The 14,852-nt window shown below is 34.5% G+C and overlaps 1 pseudogene; it reads right to left on the bottom strand.

The window, feature by feature from the left end:
* Positions 1-323: 323 nt before the first annotated feature.
* Positions 324-3,035, bottom strand: LOC140628421 (proline-rich nuclear receptor coactivator 1 pseudogene; annotated as a pseudogene).
* Between the last annotated feature and the right edge of the window lie 11,817 nt (positions 3,036-14,852).

The following is a 14,852-nucleotide window of genomic DNA, read 5'->3' as shown; positions in this document are numbered from 1 at the left end:
TGAACAATATACACATAAACATGGTATACAGTATTTTAAAATATAAAATATAATACAAATTGTTTGTAATCTTTAAACTCATCTTTTGCACTTGTATGTTACAAGGCAAATTTCCATTTCTGTATCAATTTTCTTTTCAAGAGTCCAGGGATTTTGAAAAAAAGCTGTTTTACAGATAAACTGCAATCTGAGATCTAAGTTTAAACTTTTAGGAGAGTTATGTTTTGTTTTGTTTTGTTTATAAAGATATATTTATTTTAGAGAGCAGAGGAGAGGCAGAGGGAGCGGGAGTCTGGAGCAGAGCTGGACTCAGGGCTGATCTCTCAGGTCTGATATGAGGATCTGAGTGGAAACCAAGAGTCAGATGCTTGACTGACTGTCCCCAGCTGCCCCAGGTGAGCCTTTAAGTGCACTGCCATTAACTCCCTGTTGTGGTTGGAACTATCAGTAGTGCTTCCCATACAATGACTAGGAGGTTTTGGAAGAAAAGAGAAGGTGTATCCCTAAATTTTGCCCCAGTATAATTTTTCTTTTGGTTCACTTCAGTTAAAAATACTGATTTCTTCAAATGCATATTTGCAGTGTTTCACTGTTTTTAAAAGGGCTGTGTTCTTGTTTTGTTTTGTTTCTCTGATTCAGATTATATTGGATGAAACAGAATACTGCCAAAGTTATTTTCATTTCTTCTTGCAAAGGTAATCATGGTTAGTGGTAAATTATATTTGCTTTTCTGAATATCTTTGGTTGTTCACACAAAAGTATACTATGAACAAGCTGGCCGAGGGGAGTGGCAATTTTCTATGATTTTCCCATCTTTGGTTTTAAAACCTCTTTTCTGAACAAGGGTTGGCCAGGGGCCATGGCCAGCAGCAGCCCAGGGAAAGGGCTTGCTTCTTTAGTTTGGGTTGTGTCTGAAGGACCCGTGGCCAAATTGGTGGCCTGGTCCAGGACTTGCTGCCTCCACTCATGACCATTGTGGGTATTTGCCAGCCCTTGAGGCTCTGAGATAAGCTGCTGGGCAGCTGCCCTGCCAGGGTGGCCTACACCTTATTTTGCTCCTTCTTTGTTGCTCCCTTCCTGAGGGATGTCTCCTGCTGTAGCTAGACAACAGTTGGACAGAGGTGATGAGGCACAAGACTGAGAGTTCATACAGGGACCATCTCCCCCAAGGAAGTGAGGGACAAAAAGGGTTGGGGGCAGTTCCCCAGGGGTCTGGGATCCAGGGCAAAGGTGGCGGGACTGTAGTCACTATCCAGAAGGTCCCGAAGTAACCATGATCAGAAAAGCCCAGGGATGCAAGATGGCCCACCCAGGACAAGTGACTTCCACTGTGGAATGGAGACGATGGTTATAAGTCTAAGACAAAAGTGGCTCAGCAGGAAGAGAAGGATGAAGTGCAGCCAGAGATCACAGGGCAGAGGCAGTGGCTTCTGTTAATATAGCACGAATGGAGCAAGGATCATGGTTTAAGTGGTGGTCCTGCAGCAATTAAGTGTAGATCTTTTAAAGTTTATCTTGGTGTTTGTTGAATTTCTCCATGAGTAAAGGTTTTCATCAAGTTTGGATTTTCTCAGGCATTATTTCTTCAAATATTACTTCTATTCTTTTATCTCTGTCCATTCTTTCTGAGACTTCCATTATGCGTATGTTTATGCATTTGATGATGTCCAACAGTACTATTGGGCTCTGTTTATTTTTCTTCATTCTTTTTTTTTCATCTTTCAGAGTGGATAACTTGCATTGACCATATTCAAATTTACTGATACTTTCTTCTGCCTGCTCAAATCTGCTGTTTATCCAATCTAGTGAACTTTTAAGTCCACTTGTATTTTTCAACTCCAGAAATTGTATCTCTTTAACGATTTTCTCAGTGTAATGACATATTGGCCTCATATTCTTCTTTAGTCATTTACTTATGATTTCTTTTAACTTCATATATATTTACAATAGATCATTTAAATTATATATCATATCCAACATCTAGGCTTCTTCAGGGATAGTTTCTCTTGTTTTTTTTTTTTTTTCTTGTGCATGACCTATAATTCTGTTTCTTTGTAGTCCTTTAATTTTTTGTTGAAAACTAGGCATTTTTATTTATTTTATTTTTTTAACTAGGCATTTTTAATATTGTAATATAACAACTCTGAAAATTATATTTTTTTCTTCTCTCAAGGGTTTGCCTTTGTGGCTGTTTGAGGTTATGGTTTGTTTTGTTTGTTTAGTAACTTTTCTGAATTTATTCTATGAAGTCTGTATTTTTGTTGTCCATTGAAATCTTTATCAGCTTTATAGTCAGCTAATGATTGGACAGAAATTTTGGTAAACTTCTGGAAGCAAAATCTTTCTCATATTTCCTGAAGGAGCCCTTCATGTAAGTTCGGTCACTCCTTCAACACTCAGCTGGGAAGTTTACAGCTCTGCCTTATTGTTCACTTGCTGCCTGTGCAGAGCCTCAAGGTCAACCAGAAGTGGGGGTTGAGAGTCTTCTCTGGTCTTTTCTGAGCATGTACACAGCACTGAGCATGCATATTATCCTCTAAAGTCTCAAAATATGTTCAAAGTTTAAAAACCTTTATGTACATTTTATTCCCCAACATTTCCTCCCAAGCTTTTTGGTTAGTCTCTTGTTTGTCTCAACTATTTATCATTTCTGGCATCAGTGGGTAAAATATATGCCTGCAAATTATTCAACAAATATCCCCATGTAGTGGCCTAGGCAAAACAATACAAATCTTTTGAGATGGTGTCCTAGTGATTTACCAGACAGATCAAATAATAGCAATTGTTGCTTTCTCTAGTACTGAGAATATGTGTTATTTTTAATGTTACTTCTGAGCTAGAGAGTGTAACAACAGACTAGAGTAAGCTAAAGTTCTCCAAACCTCTGTCTTCTTACTGATATTCAGCCATTTTTCTCATAAATGGTTTCCTGCAAGCTTTTGAATTGCTACAAGTTTTGGGTTAACTTCCAGAAAAGTTTATTCTATTTACTTTGTTTTTTCATTACTTTTAAGGATGGGCAATGTTTCAGGCATCCTTCGTCTTCCACTTTATTTGACATCTCCTTATAACATACTTAAAAATATAATGTTATGGAAATGGAGAACTGACTGCCGGGTGTTAAATTGGGACACAGGGAAGGATGCATGTGTTTGATTATTAAAGGAAAACATCAGGGATCCTTGCAAATTTGAACTGTTTTGTATTGATTGTGGTGGCGTATATAAGAACAAAACTGCATGAATCTAAACATGAATGTATGCAAATGAGTATAAGTAAGAAGAGAAAATCTGAACAAGGTAAGTAAATTGTACTTATGTTAATATACTGGTTGTGGTGTTTTATTTTTTTATTTATTTTTTAATTAATTAATTTATTTATTTATAAGTATAAGTAAGAAGAGAAAATCTGAACAAGGTAAGTAAATTGTACTTATGTTAATATACTGGTTGTGGTGTTTTATTTTTTTTTATTTTTTTTTTAACTTTTTTATTTATTTATGATAGTCACAGAGAGAGATAGAGAGGCAGAGACACAGGCAGAGGGAGAAGCAGGCTCCATGCACCGGGAGCCCGACGTGGGATTCGATCCCGGGTCTCCAGGATCGCGCCCCGGGCCAAAGGCAGGCGCCAAACTGCTGCGCCACCCAGGGATCCCGGTTGTGGTGTTTTAGTATAGTTTTGCAAGATGTTAACATTGAGGGGAACTGGTAAAAGTGTAAATGGTGTCTATATATTTTATTTCTTACAACTGTGAATATATGATTATCTAAAAAAATTTAAAGTTAGCTAAATAAACTAATAAAATCAAATTATAGGACATATAAGACAAAAATTTCTAAGGAAATTAGATTCTGTCTGTTTTGTGAATGATTAAGGAAGTACACTGTTCAGATTTATGCTGTCCAATACCTAGACTATTGCAAAGCTTGTACCATAAGTGGAAAACTAAAAATATATCAATAATTAAATCTTGGTATATGTTTATTCATTCACTTTACACAAAACTTTTTCTTTCCACATGTAAATTTAATATAAAAATACTTAGGAAGGGAGGCCTGGGTGGCTCAGTGGTTTAGCGTCTGCCTTCGGCCCAGGACATGATCCTGGAGACCCGGGATCGAGTCCCACATTGGGCTCCCTGCATGCAGCCTGCTTCTCCCTCTGTCTGTGTCTCTGCCTCTCTCTCTCTGTGTGTCTCTCATGAATAAATCAATAACATCTTTTTAAAAATATGTAGGAAGAAAAGCAAAAAATAAAGGAGAAAAAGATAAAAATTGCAGATAGCAAAATTTTGTGATGCACATATAGTGTTCTAATTGGTCAACATGAAGAGTAATTTAGTGGTTTACTTTAGTGATGCATTTTAAGTTCCTTAAAGTATCACTTCTTATTGGCCATTTCCAATTCAAATGTGATATTTAATATTAGGAGTTGTTCTTATGTCTCAAGTGAAGAATCTTAAATACCTTGTTGACAAACAGTGTTCTTAGTCCTATAGTTTTTCTTATACTTCTACTACAATTTTACTGGATATTTTACTGGATAATTTCCACTGGTCATTACAATATTTTTAAAAAATTTGAAAGTATTATTTTTTAGTTTGAAAGTCTCCTATCCCTTACTGTGTGTAAACCATTCTTGCTGTAATTAAATGAAGAGCAAAAAGTCACTCACTGCTGGTTTGGTGGCATTCAGTACCTTTTCATGCAGAGTAAATGATACTAGTGGGCTTTTTACTGAACATTATTTCTGAGACTCTTCAGAAAGAAGGCAGACTGTCAGAATCCTACACAGATGGGCTTTTATAACTTTTCAGACAGGCAGGAATGATAATTATTTTCCCTCTGGTTGACTAAGTTGAATAGATCCAGATTATTAAAATTAGTAACTTTGTACGGTTGTCCCAGTTTCCACTGTGTGCTTAAAGCACAGATAATTCTTTCTTAGGTTTTTCCTATTATGCCTTATGTTAAGCCAAGCGCCTGGAAACTTGATAAGATTATTTGCAAGACGATGACAAGGCCAAAACTGATAGCGGATTATAAAAACAATAAGATCTCATAGGAATTCTATCAATATCTATCTCCCTATCTATCTTGCATGCACACATGTTCTCTGTGTATGTCTCTGTGGGGTATGTGTCTGCTAGTGTAGTACTATATGTGTTTTAGAAATTAAAGGGAATAGTAATAGAGAAACATGAAAAAAACCCTAATTCACTGTATGACCTAATTTTAATGGATAATTGTAGAATCATATATATCCTCCTAGTCCAAAAATATATATTCCATGTTATGATAGCTTCTGTTATAATAGAACCAATGAACAGTTGAGGAATCCCTTATTGTCTTAGATACATTTTAGAAACACAATCAAGTGAAATATTCAAACAACATATTTTTGTAGGGAAAGTACAATGTTATCAATGCACTGTTGCTTTAGCTATATTGATATTCATGTTTATTTAATCACTTCTTAACTAGTTTTACAAGATTGCTATATCTGCTGGCTGTTCTAAAGTTGTTTCTACAAAAAGACTCCTAACTCTGGGAAATGAACTAGGGGTGGTGGGGAAGGGGAGGAGGGCGGGGGGTGGGGGTGAATGGGTGACGGGCACTGAGGGGGGCACTTGACGGGATGAGCACTGGGTGTTATTCTGTATGTTGGCAAATTGAAGACCATAAAAAATAAATTTATTATAAAAAAATAAAAAAGAAAGTTGTTTCTAAATATGCAAAATTGTTTCTCTTGGTAATTTAAAAATAAAAAATAAGAAAACTCAAAACTGTGTGAAATACATTGCTCAAAAGTTTACAGGTTAAAAACTAATAGGCTTAAGAAGGATTAGATACATTTATCAATCATATTTTTGATAGTTAGGGTATGAAAAAATATGTGGTGTTTATTTTTGATCTTTAAATGTAATATCACAACCAGAAACCTTTCTGATCTAAAAATACATATTATTCTCCATGTTAAGGGATAAAAATTAGGAGTAAAGAAATTTATGTTGGTGAATAATGAATCTTTTGTGGTATGTTGAGCTTCTATTCATGAACATTTGTTCCATTTTTGTTCTTGCTTTGTTTCTCTGCCCTATTGAGTTTGGTCATAGCCATATGACATTTGCTGCATGTGAACAAAAACTTTAGATGCAATGATGTGGCATGTGGCTTTTTTACTGTCAGTCATTACAATATTTTACCTTTAATCATTAAAATAGTATGCCCCAGATAATGGATACATTACTTCAGTGTAGATTTCTGAATGGGAAGACATGTGGAGACACTTTTATACAAACCTAGCTGAATCCAGCATAGACACGCTTAATAGAGTCTAGTAGGGTCAACACATGCCAAGAAAATACAAGAGGTCAATAGAGTTACAGAATACTTTAAAGTCTAAAATAACATAAGTAAATATATATATACACATATAATAAATATTATGTTATTATATTTACATATATAATATATGTATTTTGTTTTATGTCTTTGAGAATATTCTGTTGTTTGTTAAACCACACAACCTAAAATAACAGTAGTAATCTATAAAATTGTACCCATATGATCCTGTAACAGTATTTAAAATAAATTAAATAGCTATAGCTGGACTGGGGTTTGTAGGATTAATTCAGTCAGATTGACTCACTGTTTGGTATAATCAATTGCTTCATTACTGATTGTTAAAATGTAATAAAACCTATAATTAACATCCTTATAAACAATCTCATCAGATTACACTTAGAGAACTACTAGAGAATTAATAAGAGTGAAATAATCCCAGGCAGTAATGATAGCACTTTGGGCCTTACTTTTAATCAATAAACTTGATTGTAAATACAACTGATAGAAATAATAAGAAAAACAAAATCCATGAGTAAATTTCTTTATTTGTTCTTAATTGTGAGTTGTAAATTTAGGATACATGTCATCAATACATAAGACATACACATTTTTAAGAGTTAGAGAACAAATTAACTTAATTTGTAAAACAGGATTTGATACTTATATTCTGAGAAAGATAATGATTATCATTAGATTTTTAGATAAAATTTTTCAAGATTGATACCTTAAATATTCACAATTTATAAAATTGCTATTACAAAAAGACACGCAGCTTGTCTGAAAAGGACATTCTTATTTTAAAAATATAGAACAATTATTAAAATTCCTTTCTCTTTTCTTATGTCTTAATGTCTAGAAACCATTATAAATAAATAGCATTAAGAATTATAAACATTAGAGGAAACAAACAAGGAACTACAATGACAATAAAAAGATCAGTGTTTAGAAATGTTAAAGAGTAGCTCAGTGGAAACTTGGCATCTTATTATGCCCAGAATCACAATTTTAATATCTATGAATGTGTAACATTCAGAACTTCTATAGTTAGATTTGAATGTACTCTCAGCAAGCAGTGGAAGGTTTATCAGGTTGCCTAAAACTCACCAGTGTCATGTAACAATAACCTTTATTTTCTTACTCCCTTTTTCAGTCTATCTCATGTTGCTTCCATTGTTGGTTTTGCATTTATTTATTTTTTTTTAAGAAACTGAATCCAACAGAGATTACATCCAATACCAACTGTTACAGATAATTCTGTTTAAATGCACTGCCATAGGCTGAGAGATCTGCAACTCTTACTGATGCTGGCCCACATTCTGATATACTTTTTTTTTAAAGATTTTATTTATTCATGAGAGAGAGAGAAGCAGAGACACAGGCAGAGGGAGAAGCAGGCTTCATGCAGGGAGCCTGACGTGGGACTCGATCCTGGGTCTGCAGGGTCAGACCCTGGGCCGAAGGTGGCCCTAAATCACTAAGCCACCTGGGCTCCCTATACTTTTATTGCAATTGAATATTTAGAGTTTTATTTACACTGAAGGAAACTGCTCTTATATCTAAGTTGAATAAATAAAAAAGTCAAATCATAAAATCAAATGAACACTAAATCAAAAATTTACCCTATATTTCAGGTAATTTTTGGTGGTTTGTACCAACATTAATTTAAAAAATAATTAAGTTAGAACACCTGGGTGCCTCAGTTGTTGGAGCATCTGACTCTTGACTTTGGGTCAGTTCATGATCTCATGGTGGTGGGATGGAGCCCAAATTCTGCTCTGTGCTCAGGGAGGAATCTGCTTGAGATTCTCTCTCTCCCTCTGCCCCTTCCCCTGCATGTGCATGCTCCCTCTTTCTTTCTGTTGCTTAAATAAATAAATAAATAAATAAATAAATAAATAAATAAATAAAATATTTTTAAAATAATATAAAATTTAAAATAACTAAGGAGTGCCTACTGGATATTAGCAATTGTCTTAGGTGAAAGGTATACTATGTTTAGCAAGACATAAGTTTATGCTTTCATGGAAGATCCTTCATTTTCTAGTTGAAGAGATAGACACAAAAAGTAAATTAATTAGTTCATTTTTGGTGGTTATAAGATATGTTAAGCAAAACATAGTGACTTAGGAAGTGAGAATGCTATGTGAAGACCAAAGTATTTTCTTTTTTTTTTCCAAAGTATTTTCAAATCTGGTTGCAAGTTCATCATGAAGGGAGTTTTAAAGTTATCTTTCTAACCTAAAAACAAGTAAAAAACTGAAAACATGCAACTCATTTTAGAATCTCTCAAAGAACTGAGATCACAAGGCAAATCACTGGCCCAAAATTGGAGAAACAACCAGTCAGCTATATACAGCACAACTTTTCTGAGCAGAAACCCATGAGCAAAAATCAGTACAGGATAGGAAAATTTAAACTGTAATTGGCAAACTGCCAGAGGTTCAGTGTGAACAATTTTGAGAATGAAAAATTCTAGGAGTACATACCAGCCTTAGGGAACATACACCTTTGTATTACCTCCAGGAACTCCATTAGGTTCTTACAGTTAAGATCAGAGAAAAACCTCCTTATGATTCTGGCAAGAGGAGGGAAAAAACAACCATTTGAAATATATCAAAACATTCTGTTCTTCTTAACACAGACTGCCTTCAAGAAAAACTATTTTGCTAGAGCCTCATTTATTGGAGTTTTACCAAAGCCACACTAACCTGGAGAGAAAGAAATATCTAACTCTAGCTCCTTCTAGCTCTCCAAATGGGGAAATGGACATACTCAACTCAAGCTAGTCTTCTAGCTAATCCTTCCTCCCACCTAAAGAGGTGGGAGGATAAAAGCACTTTTGAAGTTCACAAGTCAAGGGTACAGGGTCCCTAAAAGACTAAGATCTAATCATAGAACTATAGGTTGCTTTCTGTATTCCCATTTAGCATATTACTAAAGTCTCACAGTTCCTTTTACCCAGTACATAATGTCCAGTTTTCAATAATAATAAAAAATACTAAAACTCATAAAACACAGGTTCAAGAGACAGATCAAACATTAGAATCAGTGTTTAATATAGCAGGAATTTGGAGATTACTAGAGAAACAATTTCAAATAACTATGATTAATATACTAAAATCTCTAATAGAAAAATTAAACAATACAAGAGTAGTTGGATAATGTAAACAGTGAGATGAAGACACTAAGAAATAGTTTAAAAATCCTAACACTGTAACAGAAATGGAGATGCCTTTGATAAATTTTTAATAGACCTGACACAGCTAAATAAAGAATCTCTGAGTTTGAGGATATGTCAACATTCTTCTTAATCAAAAAGCTGAGAAAACCAATGAAAAAAATGGAACAGAATATCCAAGAACAGTGGGAAAACTATGAAAGATTAAATGTATGGGTAGTAGGAATACTAGAAGGAGAATAGAAAAAAGAACAAAAGAAATATTTGAAGTAATAATAACTGAGCATCCCCCCAAATGAATGTCAGAAACCAAATCATATCCAGAAAGCTCAGAGAAAGGCAAATAGGATAACTGAGGGGGTTGGGGGATGGAGGGGAAGGTCTTGAAAGAATTTGGAGATGAGAGCAGGGGGAGAGCCGTTACCTATGGAGGAGAAAAGATAAGAATTGCATACCATTTCTCCCCTGGAATCATACAACCAAGAAGAGGGCAAAGTGAATATTTAAGACATATTGAGAAGAAAAAAAATATTGAGAAGACAAAAGCATCAAGTCACAATTATGTATCCTGCAAAATTACCTTTCAAAGGTGAAGGAGTAATAATGACTGTCAGATAAATAAATATTGTGGGAATTAATTGTAGTAACCCTGTCTCTCAAGAAATGTTAAAAGAAAATTCCTCAGAAAATAGAAAGAAAGAAAACGATATGGGTCGGAACATGAACATAAAGGAAGAGCAATAGAGAAAGAAAAAGTGAAAGTAAAACAAAATCTTCCATTTTTCTAATGATTAATCTAGTATATAACATTTTTCAAAATAATAACAATGTATTTAATAATAATAACATATAATTAAAATGAATGGCAACAGTAGCAAAAAGTATTAGAGGGAGGATTAGGCATACTTTTTATATAAGGTACTTACACAACCTATGAAGTAGTATATTTGAATGTAGAAATGGAATAGTTGTATATGCAAAATTTTAAAAAGAAGTTTAATTGATATGCTGGTAAAGGAGAGAAAAAGGAATAATAAAATGTGTAATTAAAACCACAAAAGGCAGAAAAAGGAACAAAGAAAAAGATCAATAAATAGAAAAAAGTAACACACATAGTAGACATTAATCCAACTATATCACCAAATACTCTTATTTTTTAATTTAAATTTCATTATAGTTAGCATTAGTGTATATTAGTTTCAGGTGTACAATATAGTGATTCAACAATTTCATTCATCTCCAGTGCTCTGTAGGACTAGTGCATTCCTTAATCCTCATCACCTATTTCACCCATTCCCCAACTCACTTTCCCTCTGGTTACCATCAATTTGTTCTAATTGTCTGTTTCTCGAACTCTCTCTCTGTGTCTCTCTGTTTTCCCTTTGCTTGTTTTTATTCCTTTATTAAATTCCACATGAGAGAAATCATATGGTATTTATGTTTCTCTGACCTATTCCACTTAAAATACTCTGTAGCTCCTTCGATGTTGTTGCAAATGGCAAGATTTCATTCCTTTTTATGGCTGAATAATATTCTATTATATTCTAATAATCTCATCTTTATCCATTCATCCATTGATGAACACTGGACGGCTTCCATGATTTGGCTACTGTCCATAATGCTGCTATAAACATAAAGAAGCACGTATCCCTTCGAATACTGTTTTTTGTATATTGGGGGTGAAAACCCAGTAGTGTGATTGTAGGATCTTACGGTGCTTCTATTTTTAATTTTTGAGGAATAGCCATATTTTTTTACCAGAATGGCTGCTCCAGTTTTCATTCCCACCAACAGTGGCAGAGGGTTCCTTTTCTCCACATCCTTGCCAATACTTGTTTCTTGTGTTTTTTATTTTAGCCATTCACACAAGTGTGAAGTGATATCCCATTGTAGTTTTGATTTGAATTTCCCTGATGATGAATGATGTTGACCATCTTTTCATGTGCTTTTTGGACATCTGGATGTCTTCTTTGGAGAAATGTCTGTTAATGTTTTCTGCCCATCTTTTAAGATTTGTCTTTTGAGTGTTGAGTTGTATGAGTCCTTTTAAAATTTTGGATACTAACTCTTTATCAGATATGTCATTTGCAAATATCTTCTCTAACTCAGCAGGTTGTCTTTTAGTTCTGTTGATTGTTTCCTTCACTGTACCGAAGCTTTTTATTTTGATTAAGTCCCAGTAGTTTATTTTTGCTTTTATTTCACTTGCCTCAGGAGACATCTACTAAAATGTTGCTATGGCCAATGTCAGAGACATTTCTGCCTATGCTCTCTTTTAGGTTTTTATGGTTTCAAATCTCACATTTAGGTCCTTGATCCATTTAGTGTTTTGTTTCTTTTTTTTTGTATATGGTATAATATAGTGGTCCAGTTTCATTCTTTTGCATGTAGCTGACAAGTTTTCTCTACACCATTTGTTAAAAATACTATCTTTTGCCCACTAGATATTCTTTTCTCCTTTGTTAAAAATAAATTGACCATATAATTTTGGGTTTCATTCTAGGTTTTCTCTTCTGTTCCATTGATCTATGTATCTATTTTTGTGCCGGTACCACACTGTTTTGATTACTACATTGTAATATAACTTGATGTCTGGAATCCAACAATTACTTTAAAGGTCAGTGGTCTAAGCATAGCAATTAAAAAGCCAGAAATTTTCAGAGTAGATAAAAAGCTAAGTCTCAACTGCATGTCTACAAGAAATCCACTTTATTTTTTTAAAAATATTTTATTTATTTGTTTGACAGAGAGACGGAGAAAAAGAGAGCATAAGTAGGGGAGTGGCAGGCAGAGGGAGAAGCAGGTTCCCCACTGAGCAGGTATCTTGATGCGGAGCTCAGTTCCAGGACCCTGGGACCAACCCAAGGTGAAAGAAGACACTTAACTGACTGAGTCACACAGGCACCCCCAATAAATCCACTTTAAATATAAAAACATGTACATTAAATGGATGATGAAATACATGCTAAGTACACTAATTATAAGAAAGCCAGAGTAGCTATATTAATTTCAGACAGAGCAGACTTCAGAGAAAGAGAATTAAAAGGAATAAAGATGGACATTACATGATGATAAAGGGGTCAATTAAACAAGAAGTCATAATGATCTTTAATGTGTATATACCTAACAGCACAACATCAAGATACATGAGGTGAAAACTGCTAGAATTGGAAGGAGAAATAGATGAAATCACTATTATAATTGGAAATTCTTTTTTTTTCTTTTTTTTTCTTTTTTTTAAATTTATTTTTTATTGGTGTTTAATTTACTAACATACAGAATAACCCCCAGTGCCCGTCACCCATTCACTCCCACCCCCCGCCCTCCTCCCCTTCCACCACCCCTAGTTCGTTTCCCAGAGTTAGCAGTCTTTATGTTCTGTCTCCCTTCTGATATTTCCCACACATTTCTTCTCCCTTCCCTTATATTCCCTTTCACTATTATTTATATTCCCCAAATGAATGAGAACATATAATGTTTGTCCTTCTCTGACTGACTTACTTCACTCAGCATAATACCCTCCAGTTCCATCCACGTTGAAGCAAATGGTGGGTATTTGTCATTTCTAATAGCTGAGTAATATTCAACACTCCTTATCAGTAATAAACAGATCCATCAGGCAGCAAATCAGTAAGGACAGAGTTAAACTGAACAGCATAATTAGATATAATTGCCATATATAGAATCATATATGACAGTAGGATGTGCATACTTTGTAAGCTTACATGGAACATTTACCATGACATACCTACCACATTCTGGATCATAAAACACACCAAACCAAATTTAAAGAAATAGAAGTTATACAATATATGCTTTTAAACAAGAATTAAATTAAGCCAGAACTGAAAAACAGAAAGATGACTGGAAATTCTCAAACAGCATACTTCTAAATAAAACATGGGTCAAAAAATAAATATCAAGTGAGATTAAAAAAATTTAACCTAATAAAAATGAAAGCATAACTTCTCAAAATTTGTGGAATGCAGTGAAAATGGTGCTTGCGGGGAAGTTTATACAATTGATTGCATATGTTACAAAACAAGAAACAGCTAAAATCAGTAATATAACTTTCCAGCTTAGGAAATTATAACAAGAACAAATTAACTCCAAAGTAAGCAGAAGAAAAGATTTTAGCAGAATTCGGTGAAATTGGAAGTAGGAAATCATTAGAGAAAAACAAAGAAACACAGAGTTGACTATAAAAAAAAAAAGAATAACATTTACAAAATTTTAGCCAAGGTAACTAAGAAAGGATGGAGAATACTCTAATTACTAAGCTCATAAATGAAAGGGGCAGCATCAACAAAAAATTGTGTAACCATTTAAAAGACAATATATACTACCTAACAATGCTATGGTCACACATTTAATAATCTTAATAACCTTAATAGGCCAATTCCTTTACAGACAGAATCTACCAAACCTTACACAAGAACTACAAAATCTGAAAATACCTCTGTCTGTTAAAAACTTGAATCAATAAGTGACAACTTTTCAAAACAAAAAGTACCAGGGCCAAATGATTTCACTGTTGAATTCTACCTAAAATTCAAGGTAGAAATTCTATCAATTCTCTATTATCTCTTCCAGATTATAGAATAAGAGGGATTACTTCCTAACTCATTTTTGAAACCCACATTACCTTAATAACACCACCAAAGAAAAGAACACTAAAGAGCAATTACTCTGATGAACATAGATGCAAAAATCCTCAATAAAATATCAAATTAAATCCAACAATGTACAAAAAGAATTATACATCAGGACCAAGAGGAATTCATTCCAGGCAAGGGAGATTGGTTCAATATTCAAAATCAATTAATGTAAAGCATCGTATCAATAGGCATATGATTGCATCAATGCATATAAAAAATCATTTGGCAAAATCCAATGCCAATTCATGTAAAAAATAACCCTCAATAAATAAATAAAGGAAGACTTTCTCAACAAAACAAAGAATATCTACAAAAACTCATCAGTTAGCATCATTGAGAAACTAGGAGCTTTCTTATTAAGGTCACAAACAAGGCAAAGATGTCCCCATTTATTGCCGGATCCCGGCGGCAGAAGCGTCCTTGCTGTCCTGTGTCCTCCTGGCCTCTACCTGTCCCGGGGGAGTGCCGGATGTTGGGCTGTGTCCCCGGGCACCCTGGGCTCCGGGGCCTGAACCACTGGAATCGTGCTCTCATGGCCCCGCTGGGTGCACACTGCAGCCCTTTAGGGAGCTCGGCCCCGGGGTGTGGTGTGCTCTCCCCCCGGGGCACAGGTCCTCTACTAGTGCCCTTGGTAGCCTGAGGGCATCCCCGCCCCTTCTGGGATCCT

Source organism: Canis lupus, chromosome X (genome assembly GCF_048164855.1).
Source record: "Canis lupus baileyi chromosome X, mCanLup2.hap1, whole genome shotgun sequence".
Lineage (NCBI taxonomy): Eukaryota > Metazoa > Chordata > Mammalia > Carnivora > Canidae > Canis > Canis lupus.
This window is presented reverse-complemented; position numbering and strand designations above follow the sequence as displayed.